Here is a 24,446-nt window from a genome sequence, read left to right on the forward strand (position 1 = left end):
AGAAAAGTTTGTTTTTTTTTAAATGCACAAAATTATGCCTACAGCATTTGGAACATATTACAGGGACAGTCTCTGTCCAAAAGATTCAAAACAATTCTTTTCTGCATGCTTTTTGAGCTCACAGGGACATCAGCTTGCCATTTTGGAGCCATGGTGCAAAGCCATCATTTTTAGTAAGAGAGGTTAAGAAACAATTTGAGCGGACATCGGGAGGCCAGTGAACCGTCCCTGGTTTCCTGGAGCCAAAATGATCAACTCCTGCCAAGGGTTCTTCCTGCCAGTGAGGGATGCTAAATAGTTTTTTGGCGCGGGCTAGAGTGGGATGAAGGGAGAATGCACAGACAGGAAAGGTCGAGTCAGAGGTGGCTCACGGGATTCTGCCTGAGAACTATGTGAGTGATAGAGTCATTAACTAGAGTTGGGAGAAGAGCCAAGGTTTGCTGGCGAAATAAGCTTCTCTCCTTTTCTCTTTCCCTCCCCTTCCTTGGCCTCCCTCTCCCTCTTTTTCCCTTTTTTATAAACAAGTGTGCCCTAGATTTGCCCCATCCTCCTGCCTCAGCATCCCAAGTGCTGGGAGTTTTAGTGTACACACCACCACACTCATAAGTACTTCTTTCAAAATATGATACACTTTCACATATTGCAGGTGTTTATTATATACCTGAGAGAGATGTCTAACTGGGTGCTCAGAGCGCAGAGCTGGAGATTCAAATCAGGAAGAGACGCCGTCATACACAAAGGACCGGGGTGGCTGTAGCAAAAGAAGAGAGATGGCCCACGCTTTCCCAGGGGACATAGCACTATGGGGGCTCCAGCCAAGCCACGGGAGCCAGATTCCAAGGATCCTGAAATGGAGAGGATATGCCCTGGTTGTGAATTGCTGTGGTGTTCTGTCCTTCAATGAGAGGGAATCCAGGCGCCAAAAAGGCCTCAGGCGCTCTATATCTGGGAAACGAGAGTTTAAAATGCAGCTTTTTGCAAAGAAATTCCTTGACTAAAACACGGGACCATGCTTGCCAAAGAATAGAAAAACAGGAGGAAGAAACCTCCCTGGTGACTGCCACCTGGAGATGAGCAGATGCCGGGCAAGTCATGACAAGAGTAGGGAATCTCTTAGAAACATGATAGTTTCAAAATTAATTAATGCGGAAGGATGCCTGGTGGGCTGCTTTCTCTAAAAAGCAAGGAAGGTCTGTGCATTTGCTTCTTGGGGGCTTTGTCTCTGACACTAACTCAGCGCTATTGAGTCTTCCTGGGGCCAGGAGATTGATGGCTGTCGGAGGCAGGGGTCCAGGGAAGGAAAGCTCTGCAGCCACTGATGCTAACGCTTGCCCCGAAGCCTTAGTCTTTATCAGTGGCTCACTTCTGCCATCCCACAGATGAGGGGTGTCATTACCTGTGTTCTCATCAACCTTGAAAGCTGGTGCTGTGATTAATGCCAGCATTTGACAGGTGACAAGGCTGAAGCCAGATGTGCGGGGATTCCGACCCCAAAGCCTTTTGACTTCTGAGACAAACCACAAATTCATCTCTTTAACCATCATGATGGATTATGGGACCTGCTAAACACTGACACTGTGATAGATGCTGGAGATGAATAAATATCTAATACTCTAGAAATGCCAATTATCCAACGGCTTCCTTCCTTGAAGGACATCTAGTACCACAGTGTAAGGACAGTAGTCAGATAGTCTCTCTGTAACTTTAAATGCATGTCCCAGTACCAAACTACTCTGCAGGGAGAGTTGAATAAGTATCTTTTTTTTTTTAATAACACATATAGTTACTGTGTACCTAACAAAATTATGTAACATTATGAGTTCTAGGTACAGGCATAAATATTCAAGGTTTTAATTTGGAGAAATGGAAAGGTACAGAAAAACGATTTGTCTAATCCTGTCTTAGAATCTTTACATTTTTAATACCCTGAGGATCTCAGAGAAGGGAAGCACAAAGAAAGAACCCAAGCTCTCTTCAGCACCTTTGAGAAGCTTTGATCTCCATGGTGATGGAGGTGCTGTGGAGGGTGTGACCACAGGTCTCCAGCCAGGAATGCAGGAGGGGTCAGGAGGACTCTGTCTGACCTATGAACGGGGAGAAGGCTCAGGCCTCTCAAGCTGGCCAGGCAAGTTCCTCATGGTGCATCTGGGAATGTCTCCTGGGACCTCTAAGCCTGTTTCCCCTGACAGTGATAGGAACCTTTCCTCAAAGATTCCTCTGAGATGAAAACAGATGTGGTCGGTACCTAAGACTTCTAGCAAAGTGAAGAGCGAATGTTCCACTAAAGGCATTGGTCATCACTGATGTTTCCATTCATCAGGGGTAAGGGCAGAGAGAGAGGGAGGAAAAGGGAGGGGGAGGGGGAGGGGGGAGAGGGGAGGGAGAGGGTAGCAGGAGGAGGGAGGGAGAGAGGAGAGATTGTAAACCTGATGACTCTTGTTGCAATGACATTTCAGGAAGTGAAAGTTGAAAAAAAGGGGAGACCTTAGAAATTTGGGGGTGGAGGAGGAAGCTGGGATGAAAGTTTCCTCTTCATGCAGGAAACAGCTGGCCAGGGTGGTCTGAGGCTCTGGATATAAGTGTTGGAGGTGAAGCAGGGTTGCCAGCCGCCACACAGAGAGACACTGCCCTACCCAGTCACCAGAAGCCCTCGGAGTTACCTTTTCCCTCAGGGACCTCCACACAGGTAAACCAGATTCATGACTACAGGCAAAAAGAATTCTTGGTCAAACCAAAGAGAAATAAATAGAAGAGGATATAGAATTCAAGACTTGTGTGCTGGCTCTTACGGTGGTCAATCTTCCTTCCTTCCTTCCTTCCTTCCTTCCTTCCTTCCTTCCTTCCTTCCTTCCTTCCTTTTTTTTTTAAAGACAAGGTCTTCCTATGTAGTCTGAGCTATAGGTGAAAAGGCACGGCCACCACACCCAGCAAGAGGGTCAATCTGGAATGGCTTCACAAGGGTTAATATGTGTTCTGTAGCTTTTCAAGTTACAGGTCTCAACAGATGTAACTTATAACAAGGTTTAATGATTAAGCAGAGTTTAAAATGTAAGGTGAGGTTTAGCAGTTTAAAAATGTATAGCTTCATTTTTCTTTGAAAAATTCACTTTTCATTTCCTTTGCAGATCAAGTGTAAGGTGTTTTTCGAGTCCTGTGCATGAGAGAAGTGATAATATGGTAATACTGGAGATTACATACATTCTGGCTCTAAGAAATCATTGCTGCTTTCTTAGAAATCATTTTTAACTTTCTTCTTTGAGGAGTCTTTGGGGGAAAACAATTTTGGTTGCAGAGGTTGCGTTGATTTTGTTTATTTGTTTGTTTGTTTTTGGCTCTCTGTCAACAGGAAAGACAACCTAGACCTCAGGGTCAGGAGTGTCTTTCCTTTCTCATGTCTCTTATATGTCCTATCTTTCTATCTGGTTACCACACTGGGTAGTTCTGAGGCTACGTTCACACGGACACCTACATGAGCAGTGACCATGGAGTGTGAAGTACACAGCCCGTGCAGCTAAGGGGCCTGCTATAGGATGGACCCAGGTGTACCACAGCTGCTGAGTTCAGCTCACCGGGCCTCAGTCGATAGGGGGCATCAGTGTGACCACAGGTCTCACCAACCTATGCAGTGTGCTCATCACATCCAAAGATGTGTAATTGTGACATGAGAGTGTGGTATTATCCTAATTGAACATGGATTCTGAAACACTCTCTATCCCAAGATAAACAAGGGCTGGAAGAAAACAGCTGCAGTAACATATCTCAAACTTGTCTAAATCTACAAGGAAGTTAGCCCAGTGCAGCCTTACCCAAAAAAAACACACACAGTCTTCTCTTTCCTGGATACAGAACGTGTTGAAAAGCTATTCCCCCATCCTCCCTTCTTTGTAGAAATAGAACTTCTGTTTAGGTTGGTGTGTGCTCCCCCACTCCCCGACACCCTTCTCTGACATCCTTTGTTGCGTAACCATGGGCAGTGGCATCCACTTCCACAACAGGAAACGGGTGCCTTTTATCTGAATGCTACCCTGGAGCTATGTGGTCAAGAAGCCCTGCATGGCACACACCGCTTCCACACGCAGGCATCCACACGTTAGAAAAAGCAGAGAAATGCTAACTGTTAGGAGACAATCTTGACCTAGCGAGACAAAGAGAAGCAGAGAGAATGCCCCCAGTCAAGGAATCCCTAGGTCTCACTCAACAGACTAAAAGAAGGAGCGATTAGGCTCGGGATTAGAGGACAGCCATTTGCAGCTGAATAGAGAACAGATAAAGGCCGGGAGCATCTCTTAAGGAAACCAGGGGTGGATCAGTTAATTAGAGGTGGAGGTGGAAGTGAGTTTTATCTGGCACAAGCCAAGGTTCCTGGGTTTAAAAGAAAAGGGTGTAAAAGCCGCTGTTTTTCACCTGTGGCAATTGTCTCCGAGGCTGCCTCAGTCGCTGACCTAGGCCTAGACCTGGAAACCTCTAGTCTCTTTACAATCTAATCTAGGCCTAGAATGTTTTCAGCCTGAGACTTGCTGCTGAAATGGTCTCTGGCTGGCTGGCCAGCTCAGCTGTTCGGGCTCAAACTCCTCTCTAACCTAGCTGAGTCGATCTGGCTTCTCTCTCTCAGCCTCTCCTGAATTTCTCTGCTTGCCTCACACTAATTTGACAATCTATTCTAATCTTCTGGCTCCTTCTCAGTCTCTGGTTTATCCTGTCTTTACCTGTGTCTAGTTTGTTCTCTCTTCAACCTGTCTCTGGAAAATTCTCCCAGTAAAACTGCTTCATTTCTTCCTCCTTCTCTCTGCCCCGATTTCTTAAGTAGCTTCCCTTTCCTCTGTCGTGAGAGTTGGGCATATCCTATTCCGTCGAATCTTTCTCTGATTCGTCACTTTGCCACTCAATTAGACAAACATGGGTGCTTCCTTCTACAAACTTACCTTCATTGCTTGGGATTAAAGGTGTGTGCAAAGGGCGGAGCCACACCACAACTAGAAACAGATTCTTTTTTTCCAGAAAATAACACAACCTCGGGGTTCCAGTATAACCAAATATCCTGCAACAAGGGTGGCTACAGAAAATATGGGGAAAGTTGGAGGTAAAAGATTTTACAGTCATCTTGGACACTATATAAGTCAGACTAGCAGGTTATCGCTACAGGAGGTAAAGAGACAGAAACTGCCTGACCCCTGGAGCAGACATGGGAAGGCAACTCAGAAAAACAAGCAAACAAACAAACAAACAAAACAGGCTTTAGGTGACAGATCTGAGAAATCAAGGGGAAGGGGGGGGTAAGAATCCTTCAAGGGTTGGTTCATGGAGGCAAAAGAGAATTTTCCAGTAAAAGGCAGACTTTCCAGTGAACATTACAGAGAAACAAAGCGGGGCTGGATGGTCATTAGTGACTCTCCGTAGGAGCGGACACATCGCAATGAAGCAAGGCAGCCAGGTCTGTGGTAGAGTGAGCTGAGCTGCAAGTCCATTACAGAAAGTTAAAAAATAACTACAAGGTAAAGACTCTTTAAAATTAATGTATTCACTGATTTATTGTGCCATCGTGCACAACTGGAGACCAGAGGACAACCTGAGGGAATCAGTTCTCCCCTTCCACCATGCGAGACCCAGGGTCAAACCTAGACCATCAGACTTGGTGGCAAGCACCTTTACCCGCTGAGCCATCTTGCCAGCCCTAAAGCTTACTGCTTCTTAATAAATTCCATAAATGCAGGGGAGGGAGTCACCAGGATACACTGTTGAGCCTGATTACACGGAGCACACCGGAACCCACCTGAGGTGAAGACCAAGGGGCTACTTCCTGGGACCCTCTCGGCCACAGCAGAAAATAAAAACCGTTCTGTTCCACCCCCAAGACCTATTAACTTAAGGATGATATTAGTCTTTTTGTAGAGATTATGAAAACACCCTAGAGAGGGAAAGTAGACTTTAAAAAACTAGCAAGTCAACACTGCTTGCACACAAACCTGGCCCCTTTTTAAAAAAACAAAACCCACTCTTAAGCAAGATTAAAACTTGGTCTGTGCCTTTCTTTCCCTGGGGGGGGGGGGGGCTGGGGGGAGGAGTCCCGGACCAAGGATATTCCTGTTGAAATCCCAATAAAGGCTTTAATGACTCCCAAATCTCACCTTAAAGTTGTATTCCACAAAGATAAGGGTTCATACTATCATTCACATGTACTTTAAAACAAATAAACCTAACAACTAAAGCCATAGTTTTTAAGTCTTGATGGTTCCCTATGCATTATATTATAATATAACCGCCACATGAACCCTGTGAGATAAAGGGCAATTATTAACATTTATTTTTCTGGTTAAGGAAACTGACACTTGGACAGGCCATTTTACACGTTCACCCAAGTAGATGGATAAGCTAAGAGATAAACCCCCAATCTGTCAAAAATATCACAATTATCCATGTTGTGGCTATGTAATATTCCATTGAATTAATGACCTTTAAAAGTTATATGAGTTTTTTAACTTATCTATTTTTATTTTATGTGCATTGGTGGTGTTTGGCCCGCGTGCGTGTCTGTGTGAAGGTGTCAGGTCCCTTGGAAGTAGAGTTACAGTCAGTTGTGAGCAGCCATGTGGGTGCTAGGAATTGAACCCAGGTCATCTGGAAGAGCCGCAGTCAGTGCTCTTAACTACAAAGCCATTTCTCCAGCCCCAGATTTGATTTTTTTTTTTTTAATGAGAGATTTTTATTTTTATTTTTTAAGTAGGAAGCCCAGGGAGAGACTATTAGTTAGGACAAACAGTTCACAGCTCCCAATTTGATACGTCTTTTTCTATGAATAAGCCTATGTGTCCAGTTCCCCTAAATAAGAGTGACCAGTATCCCACAGGGATACACAGCCAAGGGTGAACAGGAAACTCATGACGAAAACCTAAGCCTGCAGGATCTGTGACCCAGAGGCCTGGATATCCCATGTAATCCCATTCTCTCCTCTTGGCCCTTCTCTGCTCTGGGGTTCTCAGGGAAGAGTGGCAAATGTGAATGAGCGTTAGGTTAGCGCACAAGGTGAAGCTTCAATGCTGGGGCTTCATGACAACCCCAGAGAAGTCCATACAATGGAGGACCCAGGGCCCAGAGGCAGGGAAATACCAGATGTGGTGGGGCTGGCCTGGCCCTGGCTTCAGAGGAACCATGGCCTGCTACCTGGTGATCTCGGAGGCTATTGGGGATTTCTGTCCCTAAAAGTCTTCTGTATGGGGATGTGGGGGTGCTAAGAGGTAGGGTACATCTGGTGGCTGCTACCTGGTTTTGTTCCCTTTGAGTTGGAGTTCACTACAAGGTGCCTCGACTTCCCCGGTGTGCAAGGTGTACCTTTTGGCTCCTGTAGCAGCATATGGGGAACTAAGATCCCACGCCTTCAGTGTGGTACTTCATCAGAACCCAGACATAGCAGGTGGACCCCAGCATCAACCTCAGACAGCAGGATGGCTCACACCAGCACACTTGGTTACCACAGAAGCCTGGAGAGAAAGGAGGCTGAGGACTGCTAAGGTTTGTAAGATGCTGCCTATATAAGAAGCTTAAATGTAGCTGAGACCCCACGTTAGCACGCAATCTCCATAGTCAGAAGACAAGGGAGTGACCCGGCGGCTGCCTTGGGCCTTTGGTTATCTGCACTCATGGACCGTCTTCAGGTTAACAGAATTCCGTCAGGGAACATCACCCATCCATTTATTCACTAATCCAATCACTTTATAAGCATCCTTTTAACATCCCCTGCGGCTTGGCATAGCTAGTGAAGTTCTATAGCTCAAGATGACTGAGATCTAACCTTTTCAAAGAGACAGGCAGATGGACAAGCATGATATAATACGATTAGGGCTACACCGGGAGAATCCACCACGGGCATGCAGAAGAACGACACACACAGTTCCATCTGGGGCCGGCTAAGAACAAGTGATGAAAAAATAATGGTACTTAGCCACGGGTCTGAAACATAAACGGACATTAGCTAGGATCAGGGGACTCTGGTGGGAGAGGAGGACATTCTCAGATGACAGCATGGCCTCTGTAGGAACCAACCATGAAAATACAATGTACCATTCTACTCAGCCATGTCCACAGCCATGATAACATGCACTACCATTTACTACCCAAAGTCTATAGGCAACAGGAATGCCCAGTTCTTATGTCCATCCACAGACATCCCTTTGCCTAACTCCATACTTGCACACGCTGAATAAAAGCTGCGGTGGGATGGAGTGAGGGGATAGAGCAGGATATAGAGATACAGGCAAGCCATGGTATGAGGGAAGGCTGAGCTTCTGAGGTAAGGTTAGAGTTCAAAGGTCTTGCAAGCCATGAGGGATGGGTTAAAAGGTGGGATGATGATGGACACAAGGATGGCTTAAGCATGTTTGTTTTGGACATGGCTTGGAAATTCGAATTCTGATAGCTTATTTTGGTTAGGACCCCCTCAAAACAGCAGCATTAAAATGTCAAGCGCCCAAGGGAAGCTCTCGAATGCAAGCATGCTGGCCTCTGACCCGAAGCCCATTTGGAAAAGCAAGGAGCCAGAAGGGACACAGAAGGAAGAGATGCTGGACAGACCAAGAGTAAGGTGCGAAGACGGCACGGGGGAGGCAGGGTCCTGAAATAAAGCAACAAACAGCAATTAAACAAGTGAGCAGAGCAACGCTCGCTTGGTCTGTGTCTCAGATCACTCGGGAAGAGGTGAGGAGTGTAGACAGGAGGGGAGAAGGTAAGCAGGAATTACGGTGGTCAGACCAGCAGGATGGACGGGAGAATGGTTTTTACAGGGTGACATCAGGACACTGGGATGAAGTGTGTTTGGGCTCATTTAGAAGAAGTCATTATGCGGTACACAGATGAAAATAAGCCTTTGGAAAGGACCAAGCTGTATCTGCCTAGACAAGGACTACAGGAGGAAGAATGGCTGAGGGGAGAGGGATGTGCTAAGTTCAGTGTTAGACAGAATGAGTTTTATGGGCTTGTATGGCGACCATTGGGCCATTCCCAGGGTCTGTTAAGCCAGTCGGTCTGGAGAAGCAAGAGGACTGGGCTGGGAGACACACAGTGAATAAATAACAGCAGGAGAAATAAGAACTAAGGTTGCCGTCTGGGGAAGGCTAACAATTATGGTCGGCCTGATAAGCAGCCACTGGGGAGTCCGCTTCTGCATCATCCTGAAGGGATGGCAAACCAGGAGCCCAGAGGAAGGCAGGCAAGAGAGATACGTGTGCTCCCTCCACTGGGGTCAACTGTTAGGCAACACACAGACAAGGAGGCTCAAGCAGAGGAGAGGAGAGAAGGCCAGAGCGGGCTGAGGGTAGTGTTGCAGTGGGGTCAGTTTTGGGGTGTCCGTCTTACAAGCTGTGAAGAAACCAACCCCTTTCCATTTGCCCATAGTACAGCCTTTCTGTTGGTACACCCAAGGTTTCACACAGCTACACTCTTTTTTGTTTGTTTGTTTGTTTTTGTTTTTTTTTGTTTGTTTGGTTTGGTTTTTTTCAAGACAGGGTTTCTCTGTGTATCCCTGGCTGTCCTGGAACTCACTCTGTAGACCAGGCTGGCCTCGAACTCAGAAATCCACCTGCGTCTGCCTCCCAAGTGCTGGGATTAAAGGTATGCGCCACCACTGCCCGGCAGTTTTTGTTTTTTTTAAGACAAAAGAGTTTCTCTATGTAGCCCTGGCTGTCTTGGAACTCACTCTGTAGACCAGGCTGGCCTTAAACTCACAGAGATTCGCCTGCCTCTGCCTCCCCAGTGCACCACCACGCCTGGGTTACAGCTACACTCTCACGTTCTCCATCAGAAGACTTCTACACAGGTGAGATGCATGGCTCAAAGCCCACCCCTGGAACTAGTTCTTGTACTTTTCTCACATGTTGGGGCTCTCTGAATCTCTTCAGTTAGGAAAAATCCCACATCCCACACGACATCATCTGTGGTTTAAGGTGCTTTATGCAGCCTGCCCAAACTGCCGTTGACAATCCCCCTGGGACCTCTTGACTCCCTGTTAAAGAGTCAGCCCCAGAACAAAGCATCCGGCTCCACTCAGCTTCAGGCTGTTCAAAACAAGACAGAATCATTCCAGAGCCGCAGAGGGAAGCTAGATGCAGTGGCTTCCACTGACCCCGAGCTGATAATTCCTTATTTCCATTTTCAGCAATATACAGAGGATCTGCTTCCCTTTCCTGAGAATCCTGACACAGGCAGACTACCAAAACAAGCCAGCCACACACACACACACACACACACACACACACACCAGACCACAGCAGGGGGCCTCAAAGTTGCAGCTGCGAGTGACCCCAGCCCGATGTGACCTTATCCTTGAGTACAGGTTGCATACTAGACCACTCACACACAGGATCCGTCCCAAGTCCAAGTGCTGACTAAGCAAGGCTGTGGAGGGTTCTCCAACAGCAAGGACAGATGAAGCCAGACACCCTGGTGGGCTTGGCACAGCTGGCATGTCCACAGGGTGGGCTGGCTGGCTGGGCTTCAGTATAGCAGGCTCTGGGAGGGAGGTGAGATCTAAAATGCACCAACGTGCCTTCCTTTTTGAAAGCTGTTATGTTCAGGGCATGTCTGTTAGCAGTGTCCTGACAATGGGATAAGAGAATTCTCAGATCATAAAATGTGAGCAACTGACTCTGTTTCAACGGCCACTGCTCACCTGCTCTAGCATCTCTGGTTCATTCCCGCTTTCAGAGTAATCTTTGCAATCCCTGTCTATTTTTCTTACACACACACACACACACACACACACACACTCACTCACTCACACACATATATTTTCCCACTAAAGATAATCTGGGAAATGTCTACAAACACACCCACAGTATACTTCTAAACTCTAGAGTAGTGTGATTTATATTTATATAACTGCATGCATTTTAACTTCCTGGGGACATGGCTATTGTTCCAGGGGAGGCGTTCCCAGTGGGGGCAGAGGAGCCTGTCACCACAGACAAATGAGACAGGATCCTCTGACCTTGTGACTCCCTGTGCTAGCACCTTAGTGGCTAAGAATTATTTAGTCTGTTGTTTGTTTCTTCCCCAAGTTGGTGGAAATTTCCCACCATTTAAGCCTACCCTCTTCACTTCCTCAAATTGGAAAACCAGAAAGAAAAACTTCATCCTGGAAGGTCTTTCCTACTTTGATGTTTCTAATGTTTTCTTTTCAGCCCTCACATCACCCACATCCATCTGGAAACCGTTTCTCAAAACACTCCAGTATCGATTTAGGAACAAACCACACCATGGCACATACTTGGTTCTGACACCGCAAATAGTATTTCTCTGGGTAGACAACTCACTGACAGTAACTCTTGCGAAACAGAAAAACCGCAAATTCAAAGCAGGTAAACCATAAATGCAAACCCAGCAGACATCTACTTGGAGAATGAGAGGCAGGACTAGAGAGCTGCAGTTGCCACTTGTGAACATCTCAGAAGCTGGGGAGATGGCTCAGCGGGCAATGAGCTCACTGGGCAAGAGCAAGGGACAGAGGTTGGATCCCTAGCGCCTGTGCCAATGGATGCCGTGTGGGCATGGAGCCCACCTGCAAACCAGCAGAGGAGGGAGAGGTAGTGGAATAGGGGGTTGGATAGGGACAGTGAGGAACAAGCCTGCTAGACTAGCCAAATCGGTAAGCTCTGGGCTCAAATAGGACAGACACCACAAGGTGAAGGGTGATTGAGGAGCATGTCTATGCGTACACACACACACACACACACACACACACACACACACACACGTAAAAAACCAAAACTTTAATAGATCCTAAATATTATTTAGAGATCAAAATAAAGTGGTTTCAAACAACCACAACATTTGAACTTACAACAGAAGACAAGATGAGGTCGCATGTTAGGGGGCAGCGAGGATCTTCCTTCTTGACTTAGAGTGGCAGAGGGCAAGCATGAGGTCAGTGTCAAGGACAGAGATGACCCACCCCCTGAACCCCTTTTTAAATGCCTGCATTTTCTCTGAATGCCTCTGCTTCTATGATTTGTGTAGCGACTGCCGCACCACAGGCCAGGCTTGGTCACTAGATGCAGCGTCTCAGTGACAGAGGAACGTAACCACTGACAAGCGTGAGCATTGTATTGCACTAGCCCTTTGCCCTGCATCTGTGGTTCTCAGTCCTGGGAGAAGCGGAAGGGCTCTGAGGGCATATGAACCGCCAGGGTTCCTTCCTCAAATGTGATGGCACGACAGGAGTGTTGACAGCCACAGCGGAGGGAACCACTTCAGAGCATTAGAGCAGCACTTGCAGAGCCCTCCCCCCTCCTGCCTCAGGGACAGGCTGTTACTACCAGTTACCAGCTGATGGGACAGAGACTCTGTCTTAGAGACTGGGTGACTTCCCCAGGGACACAAGGCTGCTGAGGGAACAAATGGTAGCCGATGCTGGTTCACTGATTTTCAAGTCTCTGGATGAACCCCCTCACTAGACAGTTCAAATGATATAAACAAGGCAGTACAGTGCCAGCCTCGAAGAAGTCTGTTTCTTCTATTGTCGGGGAGGGAAAGAACAAACTAGAGCCAGAGAGCCAGACTGACTCATTCACACCCAGAACTCTCTACTCGATTACTTTCACTTTCCCCCCAGAATTAGGTCCTGTGCTAGTGCTAATGCTCCGAAGAGACACCATGACCAAGGCAACTTATAGGAGAAAGCATTTACCTGGGTGGGAGCTTGCTTACAGCTTCAGAATGTTAGTCTATTATCATCATAGCAGGGGGGGGGGGTCTGTGGTGGCAGGCAGGCAAGCCTGGCACTGGAGCAGTAGCTGAGAGCTACATCCTGATCCACAGGCAGCAGGCAAAGAGGGAGAGAGGGAGACTGGTGTGGGCTTTTGAAACCTCAAAGTCCACTCCCAGTGACATATTTCCTCCAACAAGGCCACATCTACTCCAGCAAGGCCATACCTCCTAAGCCTTACCAAACAGTTCCACTCATTGGTAACTAAGCATTCAGATATATGAGCCTAAGAGGGTGAGGAGCCATTCTCATCAGACCCCCACAGGTCCCATCACCAAACCTAAGACCCTCATATACATGCCTCCAGATCCAAATTCTCTATTGATTCCACCCAGCGACCAGTTTATGTCAATGTCTAACAGCCTTTCAAACTCTGCATCCAAACTTGGCCAATGACACCCTCCTGAAGCCCAAGATGCTTTTCCATTCAGGATGACAGAATAGGGGGCCTGAGGACATGACTTAGTGGCTAAGTAATCTGTGTCCCCAGCACCGATATAAAAAAACCAAAGACATAGTAGCACACACTTGTAGCCTCAGTGCTAAGGGGCAGAGCCAGGAGATCCTGGAGGTTCTCTAGCCAGCTACTCTACCTAAGATAGCAAACTTCAGAAACAATTTGAGACCCTGCCTCACAAAATGAGGTGGATAAGACTAGTCAGACATCAAGACAAGACTTGATGGGGGCGAGGAGGAGGAGGAGGAGGAGTCCTCACAGTTGGGTGGAAAGGGATGAGGGTGGAGAGGTAGTGAATAGGTTCAAAATAAATTGTATGAAGTTCTCAAAGAAATTAATAAAAATAGTTTAAAGAATAAGGTAAAGCAATTCTAATCCCCACTTCTGGTCTCCACACATGCCTACATGGGTGAACATACGTGCACACATGCATGTGAGTATGGGGGCGAGTGGGCATCTGCACACACACATACACTCGCAGAGACACACAAATACACAGAGACAAACACACACATGCACAGACACACACACACACATGTACAGACACAGACATACATACATACACACAGACACACATGCACACACACACACACACACACACACACACACACACACACACGTACGCATAAGTGAAGAGCAGGAGGGAGCAGCATTCTTCCCAGAAGCCCAAGGCAAGTCATCCATCCTTGGCTTCTCTTTTCCTCTTACACTGCTTCTCTCGTGCTCATTTCATGAAAGGGCAGTTTGTGAGGATGCATCCTGTGATTTTTTTCTTTTTTTAAGTGGATAGCACTCCCAGTACACTTGGTAGGACGGCATGTGCCTGTGACTCACCTGGAGACCTTTACAGACACAGCCATGTGAGCCATACCTTATCATGGTACTGTCCAGCCTTTGCACAGAAACCTTCACCTTCCAATTTCATTTTCTCTGCTGTTTGGTAAATCCTTATCTCCAAAACATCAGTCTCAAAGTGTTTTCCAACTCTTAGTTAAACAACCTATGTTATGCTCATAGCGAGTCTAGGCAGTTCCATTATTATCCCTTTACAAAGATAAGGAATATGAGTGAGACGTACAGAAGCTAAACAGCTTATTTGACCTCACAACTCAAACTTGAGCAGACTGGCTTGAGGCTTTTAACCATCTCACCGTATTCCAACCATGCAATATACTTTTCCCACCTGTACATTTTCCTCCTGTAAGTACAGACACATATGCAATAAATGACTTGACTCTCTTAGCCTGTCTTCCTTAATGCCAGGACCCACCTCTGCACAGGGCCCAGCTTGATAGGTGCACATACTGTATCCTGTTCACATGAAAAATGCACCAAATGACAGAGGGTCCAAGTCCCTGATCCTGTGACCACTACTGAGACCATCCAAGCCTCCCAGATTAGAGGCTAATGTGTGACATTAAATACTCTGATTCTTTGGAACTGTATCCCCATGGTCTGCTCAGGCATGAGGAACTTAAAACCCAACAACAACAGGGCATGTGAACACCAGGGCCCTGAGTGTGTTAGGTGGCACAGACAGAGGTGTCAGTAAACACCATGCCAGGGGCTGGCAGGTTGCTGCAGCCAGCACTGCCCACTCATGCCAAAGAGACTGATGGGTGAGTGACCGTCAGACAGCCTGTGTTTACTCAAGTAGGTTGCCCCATTCTCATACGGCTCCATTTATAAAGGTGAGTTTGTAACGGAAACATCCAGGAAGGGGAGACAGGACGGAGGAGGGGAGAGGAGGAGGAGGAGAAGGAGGAGGAGGAGGAGATAAAGGAGGAGGAGAAAAAAGGAGGAGGAGGAGGAGGAAGAGGAGGAGAAAGAGGAGGGAGGGGGAGGGAGAGAGGTGTGTGCTTTAATGGCACAACTTTCTCCTGCGGGGCTCTCTATGGGTGTGCAAGCAGTGGACACACAGCCCGTGGATGCTTTCGAGTGCTTTCCCTTTTTGTTTCCAGACACCAAACTGGTGACTAAGAGTGCAACTTCCAAACCTAAGGGATTAAAGGAAGTAAATTCAAAGCCCAGCTCCCCAGAGAACTTTTAACCTCAGACCCCGCCTCAGATGCAGAATGAGACACTCACTGCCTGGAGGTGCAAAAGACAAGATCTTGCCTTGCAGAGGACCAGACCCCTATCAAAACTCAAGGGTTAGCCGGGCGTGGTGGCACACGCCTTTAATCCCAGCACTCGGGAGGCAGAGGCAGGCGGATTTCTGAGTTTGAGGCCAGCCTGGTCTACAGAGTGAGTTCCAGGACAGCCAGGGCTATACAGAGAAACCCTGTCTCGAAAAACCAAAAAAAAAAAAAAAAAAAAAAAAAAAAACTTTAAAAAAAAAAAAAAAAAGAAAGTGAGCTTTGGTTCGGACAACTCTGGGCTCACAGGAACAGTTAATACAGACAACCGCTTACCTCAGCACTGCCTTACTAGCCTCAGCCCAGCCCTTTAACCATAGCATTCTAGGTCTTCTCTTCCAAAGGTGTCCATCAAGAAGGATTCACAGGCACTCAGTTTCTTAAGCAAACAGTGAAATCTTATCTGATTTTAAATAGAGCACCCACGACCCTCCAGAGGTAGTGGCAAAGACAGGATACCAGGGAAGTGGACCTGTTGAGAAATGGTTCTTTGGAGCCACTCCCATCTGTGTTGTCTGGAAACTGGCAGTTCAGTTCACAGGACAGCAGCGGCGGCTCGATCCACTCACAAACATTTCACAGATCTATCAGCAGTCCAGGTCAGGAGAGCAAATGGGACAGTAGCGGTGACGCGACCTCAGCCTCGGCACAAGTCAGCAGGAGGGACCCGGAGTGAGCACCAGGAGAAGTTCTCAGCTGTGCATCTCTCAGGGAAGCGAAGGTCAGCAAAGGTGAGAGCCCAACAAGCGCGGCTCAGTCAGCTCTGGAAGCAAGCTTCCCTCAGCCTCCATCACTCTCCATGGAGTCCTTTTTCTACTCCTCCGAACATCACATGTCCTCCACGGGTCCTGCCTCGGCACCTGTGTCTCTCAGCTGACATCACTCTGCAATCAGCCTGATTCCACAGAAGCTGCCACACACCACCACAAGTTTTTTGGTGCTTCTCTCTCTCTATGGAGTCCCAACAAATCCAGCTCAACTATGCAATGTAAGGCAAATCGATACATGCATGTTGTTAGCAAAGAATCCTTCATCATGTGTCCTTTCACGTGCTTGGTATAGCAGAAAATCCTTTCTCCCGTGTCTGCTTCAGTGAAGAGCCTGCCTCTCAGCCTTCACCTGTGTCCATTTCAGCAAAGCCCCAGAAAAACACCATCCAAAAAACACTGACTCTCAAAAAAACCTTTAAGTTTGCACTGTGAGGCACTTTTTGGGAAACTTTAAGTTTCCACTGTTCTGGGTGAATGAGGCTTGCTCCGGAGACCCAACAGAGACCCAGTAGGAAACTCCACAAGGGACAGAACAGTGAGCCACGTTCCCAGAGACAGGTGCCTGACACCACAGAGGCCCCAACTCCATAATTCTGTGACTATAAATCACACAGACAATGTCCCAGGCTTCTGGCATTCTGGCTAGACTCCTGGTGGGCTGGGTTCCGTGGCTTCCCACAGTCAGACACCCAACCAGGGCAGCCTGGAAAGCGAGCAGAAGTCCTCCCGCATCTGCCTGCTCAGAGCACCGGAACTCTGGCGGGACGCAGGTTTTCCCCCACTTCCTTTATTCCCCCATGCTCACTGCCCCGCATTACACTTCATGGAAAATGGCTCAGAGGATAACAGTGGTTGCCAAGCAAGCATGAGGACATGAGTTCAAATCCCTAGTACCCATGTAAAAGCCTGATACACAGCACAAGCATCTACAATAATCTCAGCATGAGAAAACAGGCGGTGGAAACAAGTGGCAAATCCCTGGAAGCCTGAAGGCTAGTCTTGTATACGCAGGAGGAAAAACAAATCAACACACACACACACACACACACACACACACACATTTATACACATGGATACACAAACCAAGAAGAGGGGGAGGATGAGGTAGAGAAGGAACAAGAGGGAAGGAAGAAGAGTGAGAAGAAGGAGAGGAGGAGGAGGAGGAGGAGGGAGGAGCAACAGCAAGTGCAGCCGGCTATCTTCAGAAGGCAGGCAATAGAGGACAGTATCAAGCCAGTAATGGTGTGGCATCTCACTCCCAAGTTCAAACAGATGGAAAGCAACCCACAGACCCACTACTACCCTGGTTGACATTTGGTTGAAAGAACTCAATGCCATTTTATTCATACAGCATATCTGCACAGAGCCATAGCACAGAAGTGGCACTTTCTTAATAAAAGTGATGGTTTTAAGACTGAAAGAGGGCTGGTGAGATGGCTCAGTGGGTAAGAGCACCCGACTGCTCTTCTGAAGGTCCGGAGTTCAAATCCCAGCAACCACATGGTGACTCATAACCATCCAGAACAAGATCTGACTCCCTCTTCTGGAGTGTCTGAAGATAGCTACAGTGTACTTACATATAATAAATAAATAAATCTTAAAAAAAATAAAAATAAAATATTGTTTAAAAAAAAAAAAGACTGAAAGAAAAGGGTCTAATTATCTAAATTTAAAACTAACCAGGCGCTCTGGGCATTAACAGTTGAAGATCTGCATGGTATATAATGCTAGCTGGAGACATCCTAGCTAGACGGCCAGGCCCTAAGTCCTTAGTGTCACCATCCTTGTGGAGATCTGGGAAGCAACAGAATCCAGACACCAGCTGATGACAGGAAAGGTGGGATCAGTTAACATGGACGCGTCAGGGATTCCCACGTGACTTTGAACCACCCCTTTGACCTTTAAGTGATTTCAGAAGAAGAGAGAGAGACCGATTGCCTGCCAGATCACAGAGTTTATGGTAGGACTAGACTTTATTTATAAAGAGGTTTGACATCCTTAGCTCCCAAGTGCTTTCCTATTAATAAAATGGGCATGCTAAGAAGGTCACATCAGAGTCCTGTGATATGTGCCTGCGAATGAATTATAGTCATTGGTTAAGAGGTTGTGCAAATTTCTATGTGCGTGAGCATTCATATTAGATGGGCAGAGGGCAACCGAACAAGGAAGCTCCCACATCAACTGCTTTCTGCTTTCCTGCTTTCTGTCCACTCTCTCATCCCAGATGAGGCAGTCTTGTCAGGGAGCCTGAACAGAGTCACCAATGCAGAACCACAGTCCACAGTGGCTCATTCCCTACAAAACCAGTGCTTTTGCCTCATGAAATCCTATTTCTACATTCCTCCCACAGTACCTGCTTTTTCACAGACCTGTGAACTCCTGGCACTCATTACCTTTTTAGTCATTTGCCAACTTACTGTTTGTGGTCTCACCATTAATTGATATTAATTTATGTAAATACTAGTATAATCTTTCATTCTCAGAGTAGAGGCAGTGTAAGAAGACACCAAGTCCCTGTAACTTCTTCCTCAGAGTTTTGTAATTCCCAGAAGGATTGTCAATACCATCACGTGAGTCACCTTCCAACGGCTACACTGGACCGTGCCAAACACTGGAATCAGTGACCGCCATCTTCTCATCGGTGAAGTCACTGGAGGTCATGAGCCCAGGTTGTTGAGGATGGACAAAGCGTGCAGAGCCTTGAGTTCTCAATCCCGCCCTCTTATTATTGTTCCCTTCTTGCTATCTCTACAGAACTTAGACTAGTATTTCTATGTTAAGTATGACACTTCAGAAAGGCAACAATAGTACTGTAAATCTATGTCCTACAACTGTCAATATACACACATAAGGACAGCGTTCTAGGTATCTGAAGTTTTGACATATTTGACATGATATTCCATATCAAGTTGCCAGATGAATGCTGTCCAGTGGGAGAGTAGCACTTTCTAACTCTGCTCGACACCTTAATCCTTCCTGTCTGGAGTCTCTTGTGGCTCACTCTTAAGGCTAGGGTTCTGTTTAGGACATCTTTTGAAACTTCAAAGTTTCTTGGAGACCTAAGATGCAGGGAGATGCTCTAATGCCTCATAAAGTCACCAAGGGAAGGGCACTTTGAAGCCAGGTGTGTAGGAGGGGAGGAAATTACTTGCTTTTCAGAATTACCTAGAAAAAGAAAAAGATAGCCTTAGGCCTCCAGAACGAGAATTCTGGTTCCAAGTTTTCTTACTTACCCTGGGAGAGACCCAGAACCCCGGGAGAATTGCTTGTTTCAAGCACATACCTGCTAGGTGTGAGTGTCGGTCAAAGCTTTGGCTCACTGTATTTCTTATTTTATATAAACAATATATACTGCTTTGAGAATTTTCTACCCATATCCCATTGAGCCATCATATGCTCATCTTTACCTTAGACACATCTTCTAAGCCACTATCCAGCATTCAAATCACTAAGCCTAAAAATATGTCATGTGTTCACATGCTGCGTATTAGGGTGGGCACACAATAGTTATCTGGCTCCCAGATAGAGTTTGTTTATGTCTAAAACCGAGAAGAAGAAAGAAAAGAAACCCATGTTTCATTTCCTGTACAAAGCAACATGTTTTCTCTTTAACAACCATTTTTCAAACACTCTGTCATTGCGAGAGCAATGAGTCAGCGTTGAGAGGATTGTTGTGACTTGCCCCTCCTATGACAGCAAGCCAAAGAGCTTTGGTCTGGTTGATCTTGGATTCTCAGAGGATTATTTATCTTGGGGTAGAGATGAGCTGCAATTTGCAGATGACCACACCGTACAGATGTCTTGTCATGAAGACTCAACCAAATGAGACGAGCAATGTCTTGGTCTGACTCTGCTAAGATTCAGCCAAAGGTCCACCCAGTGGGCGAGCTCCAGAAGACGTTAGACTGGGAGGACAAAAGAGCGTGAGGGACTAAGATTTGGATGTGTGGACAAGCCAGGGAGAGAGAAGGCTGGAACCAGCTGAAAGGGTGTGTGCTCAATGAGAGGACGGAGACGCTGGGCAGAATTACAAGGGGGTGGGACAAAGCAGCCCTTGTATGCTTCTAGAAGCTCCACATTGGAGCTGCTTGGCATTTTTCTCCTTAGGAGAATTGCATGGGACATTTAAATATAAGCCTGGGCGGGGTGGTACACACCTGTAACTTAGTACTTAGGAGGCTGAGGCAGGAGGATTGCTTAGGGTTCTAGGTCAGGCAAAGGTAAATAATAAGGTTCTGATTTTAAAAAAAATTCCAACAAGCAAGCAGTTACTAAGAACTGGAGGTTCAGCGACTCCTACATACCCCGATGCTCAAGGCAGCCTAGGGCAAAGCGCCAAGCACCAGAACCTTTCACTGGCCCTCCCTGGCAGGTCTTCCCAGCAGACACATCTTAAGGTCTGCCTTTACTGCTTTTCATCGTGAGGCCTCGGGGCGGGGCCAATAACATCAGCATCCACAGAGCACTGGGCAGAAAAGCTTCCTCTTGGGCCTGACCCTGGATTGACTGATTCAGAAACTCTGGGGTGGGGCTGGGGGTGGAGTCAGCAATTTCTGTTGACTGGAGCCTTCCCGGCTGTCGATGCAGCCAAAGTCTGGGAACTACCATATTAGATGTCTGTCTGTCTGTCTGTTTGCTTGTTTGTTTGTTTCTGATGATATTACAAGATAAAAATGTCAAGGTGAGAGAGCACATGCATTGTAGGAAGACACGTGAAAAACACAAGCCACTCCAGTATCAGCTGAAGAATTTCCCTGTCCTGGTATTTCGAGACACATGAAAGGGACGTGAGGCCGTTGGGCTGATCAGGATCTCGCCACCTCTTGCTTTGAGTTTCACCAATTTCATACTTCGCTCCACAGTGCTACCGGAGATTTGTGTCTGTCCTAAAAAAAATCTGACCTTGTCAAGCCTCAGCTTAACTTCATGAGGAGCTGGGGAGATGGCTCCGGAGATAATAGTGCCTGCCCTACACCCTGCGAGCCTGAGTTCAAATCAATGTCCAGCACCCATGTAAAGGCTTCGAGAGCGGTGTGAGGACAGAGCCTGGAGAACTGTAGGGTCTTGCTGACCACCAGCAAGTCCGTGTCTCAAGAGAATGAGGAGGAAAGGGGTAGAACAGGGTACCCCAAATCTTCTTCTGGTGCCTGTGTGCACACACACTATATCACACACACACACACACACACACACACACACACACACAAACATACACACACACATTTGCTTTCAGCGGCTACATTCTGCCTAGAACATAAAGACCCAAGTGCCTGGTCCACAAACCCAAATCCTTCATCATGTGCCTCTGGGTAACTTCCCTGACCTTGTTTTTTTTTTCAGTTTCCGATCTCCACAACCATATCTCCCTATCTTCAGGAAGCTTATACCGTCTCTGACATCACACTTGGCCATGTCACTGACCTCGGTCAACAGCATGGAGCTGGAGGGCCAGCCAACACTCACTTCCCAGTAGATGTTAAATGTGATAGTGCAGTCCCATTGTCAGTCTTTCTCTTTGCCACAGTGAGGTCAGTAGAGTCCTTGAGGGAGGCTGATTTGAGCCACCTAGACATACCGCATCGATGAGTGAGAAGTTTGAGAGACTGTAGAGCAATGAGGTTTGGGGAGCCCAAGCAGATTAAAGCAACACTTGTGATCTTCTGTGCTTTTGCCCGTCTGTTCTACCTTGCTCTCAAAGCCCCCCACTTCAGCTCCCCATTCTACCAACTGCTCAATCTGCTCTTTATCTTTAACTCTCACTGTTAGAACCTCCTGGATGACACAGACATTCAACTGTGTCTGGGGGCTTCTCATCGACTAGCTTTTTTTTTTTTTTTTTTTTTCCATCCTGTCTCTTCACTGTTTAATAAAATCAGTATCACTCATGTGGAGCCTAGCTCAGAGAACCAAAGTAGGGTGTCCAGGTTTCCTAGCCACAGTTAGAGCCCAGGTTCTCACCAGGTGGGAGTCAGCCTTTGCATTCAGCAATCTGCCCCGTGCCACATCCTTTTGTCCCTTCCTGGCTAGAGCTGTCAGATCTTCCCACTCCACTGGAAAGGAAACGTCCACAGAGCAACAGCTGAAAAGCCACACTGATATCACACTTGCAAGATCTGCAGCGAGAAACCCGTCTCGGACACTGAGAAGATGCGCACTGTACATTGTGTGCGTATATTGATCCTAAGGTAGACGAGGCTCTAGCAACCGCAGGAAAACCTCCCAGTTTGTCTGTTTGTCTGACCTTTCCCTTCAAAGGTCCAGGCCACAGGAGTGGGGTGGGATGGCAAGACAGACAAGATGTCCACCGAGAACACAGATAGAGGTCTTCAGGGTTGGTTCCAAAGGAGAGGGCTCACAACTCCAACACGTGATACATGTGATATCTTAGGTTCAGAAACACAAATAAATATGTAGTCACCCGTCTCTGTGATTCTCAGATTAAACAGCAAAGGGGCGGAGAGGATACAGTGGCAAAGAACTGAATTAAGACCACCTGAGACAGACATTCCATCAACTGCATGAAGGTAGAAACACAAATTTTGGGTTTCTTTCAGCTGCTGGTGTTTTGTTATAAGGCTGAGAATTGTATATGTGAGTTTCTGTTCCCACCCCTTACCTTAAAAAAAAAAAGTCTACAAGCTATAAAATGCTAAAAATAATTCCTTCACCACTCTAATCACCCATACAAAGAGAAAATTCAACAAAAGCATCATAATATTCTTTTCACAGAATATTATGTATTCGTAGGGTTACAAAGCATTGATTACTAATTGAAATTCATTTCTCTTTCCCATCTGCTTCCCCATAGGACATATTTATTACCTTTAATAACCATCAGTAACAGTAATGTTTTTCTCCTTGGAGAGTAGAAAACTGCTAAATACTCCAAATGGCTATGGGGCCAGTTTGGACAGGTCTGATTTACTCTTAAAACAATCACCCACTTCACAATTGTAAGAGCCAGCATTTTTTGAATGCTTGGTGCTATGCTTGATATTTTTCAGACAGTGGCTCATATAATCTTCCATACGAGTGCAATCAGAAATTTCACTTTATAAATAAGGAGAGCAAATAGCACAGAAAGCATGAAGGAGACCGGGAGCGAGAGAAATGCAGGCAGGGGCAGTAGCTGCACAAAACCAGAGTTAATGATTCACTTACAGCCCTCAGGCAGCTCCTTTCAGCAGAGTCTGTATGGGAAAACACACACACACACACACACACACACACACACACACTTCAACTCGACATCCAGGGAGAGGCTAGTGTCCAATAAATATCCCCCCCCCCCCTTCAACTATTCATCGCGACGAGAGGCGGTGTCCAGCAAATTGCTTGGCAACGCGTTCAGGAAACTCCATCCAAGGCCCGGGGTCCAGGCCGCCCCTGGTCGCTGTCCAGCGGGCAAAGAGCCTGAGAGGCCAGGCTGGGGTCCCGACTCAGAACACCCCGAAGCTGGGGCGCGACGCCAAGGCCGGGATTTCGAGAGGGGGTGGGGCAAGGCACCATCTCCAAGGACACCTGTTGTCGCCTCCCCGCTCAGGACAACGAAGTGGCCCTGGCCGACTTGGATCTCAGGGGAAGGCACGGGTTGGCAAGAAGTGCTCCGATGAGTGTGGGGGGGGGGGTCACGGGGGTACCCCCACGAATACCCCGAGGAGGCCGTCTCGCCTCATTCCCCACCCACCCACTCACGCAGTCGGGGCTTCCCGGACTTGGTGGTGCGGTGGCGCTCCGCGTTGGCTCGCTACCCGGTGCTCGGAGATGCTCGGCGCTAGGACCTCGCGGCCGGCGCCCCCCGCCGTCCACCTGCGGCGCCTAGGTCGCTCCCCACCGCGGGTCGTACTCACCAGCAGCGGGCTGAGCAGAGTCCCGGCGTCGGCGGTGAGGTCCGCGCCACCGCCAGCTCCCCAGCCTGACCCCGTCCCGCCGCCGCTCGCGCCGAGCTCCGTCCCGGCCGCCGCACCTCCACTGCCCGCTCGCGACTCTGGGCTTGCTGGGCGCCCGCGGGCTCAGGGCGCAGCTCTCGCTGCTCCTGATTGGGCGCGGCTTGTGCAAGAGCCGCTCTCTGATTGGACAGGGGGAATGGGATGGGCGGAGCCTCTCGCAGACCTTAGCTGCCCTGGCCTTGGTTCCCACCACACCTGGGGCCAGGAGAACCTTGAAACCGGTTCCGGTGCCCTGTGCACCCAATGGGGTTAGCCAAGGAAGCTCCCTGGGCAAGGAACAGTGTTTCAGAGGTGGCAGGGACCGGGATCATCACGGAGCCCCAGCTAGTGTGGGCTGGTGGTTGTGAACCTCCACGATTCTGGGATCCGTGCTCTTCTCTC

At 47.6% G+C, this 24,446-nt stretch overlaps 1 protein-coding gene across 1 annotated transcript in view; it reads right to left on the reverse strand.

The window, feature by feature from the left end:
• Ston2 (stonin 2) overlaps positions 1-24,082 on the reverse strand; it is a 140,057-nt gene extending 115,975 nt beyond the window's left edge. Inside the window, exon 1 of the mRNA XM_029541026.1 lies at positions 23,967-24,082. The gene's annotated coding sequence lies outside the window, so the exon portion shown is untranslated. The remainder of the gene's footprint in view (positions 1-23,966) is intronic.
• Positions 24,083-24,446: the final 364 nt, after the last annotated feature.

Source organism: Mus pahari, chromosome 7, assembly GCF_900095145.1.
Source record: "Mus pahari chromosome 7, PAHARI_EIJ_v1.1, whole genome shotgun sequence".
In the NCBI taxonomy this organism is placed as follows: Eukaryota; Metazoa; Chordata; class Mammalia; order Rodentia; family Muridae; genus Mus; species Mus pahari.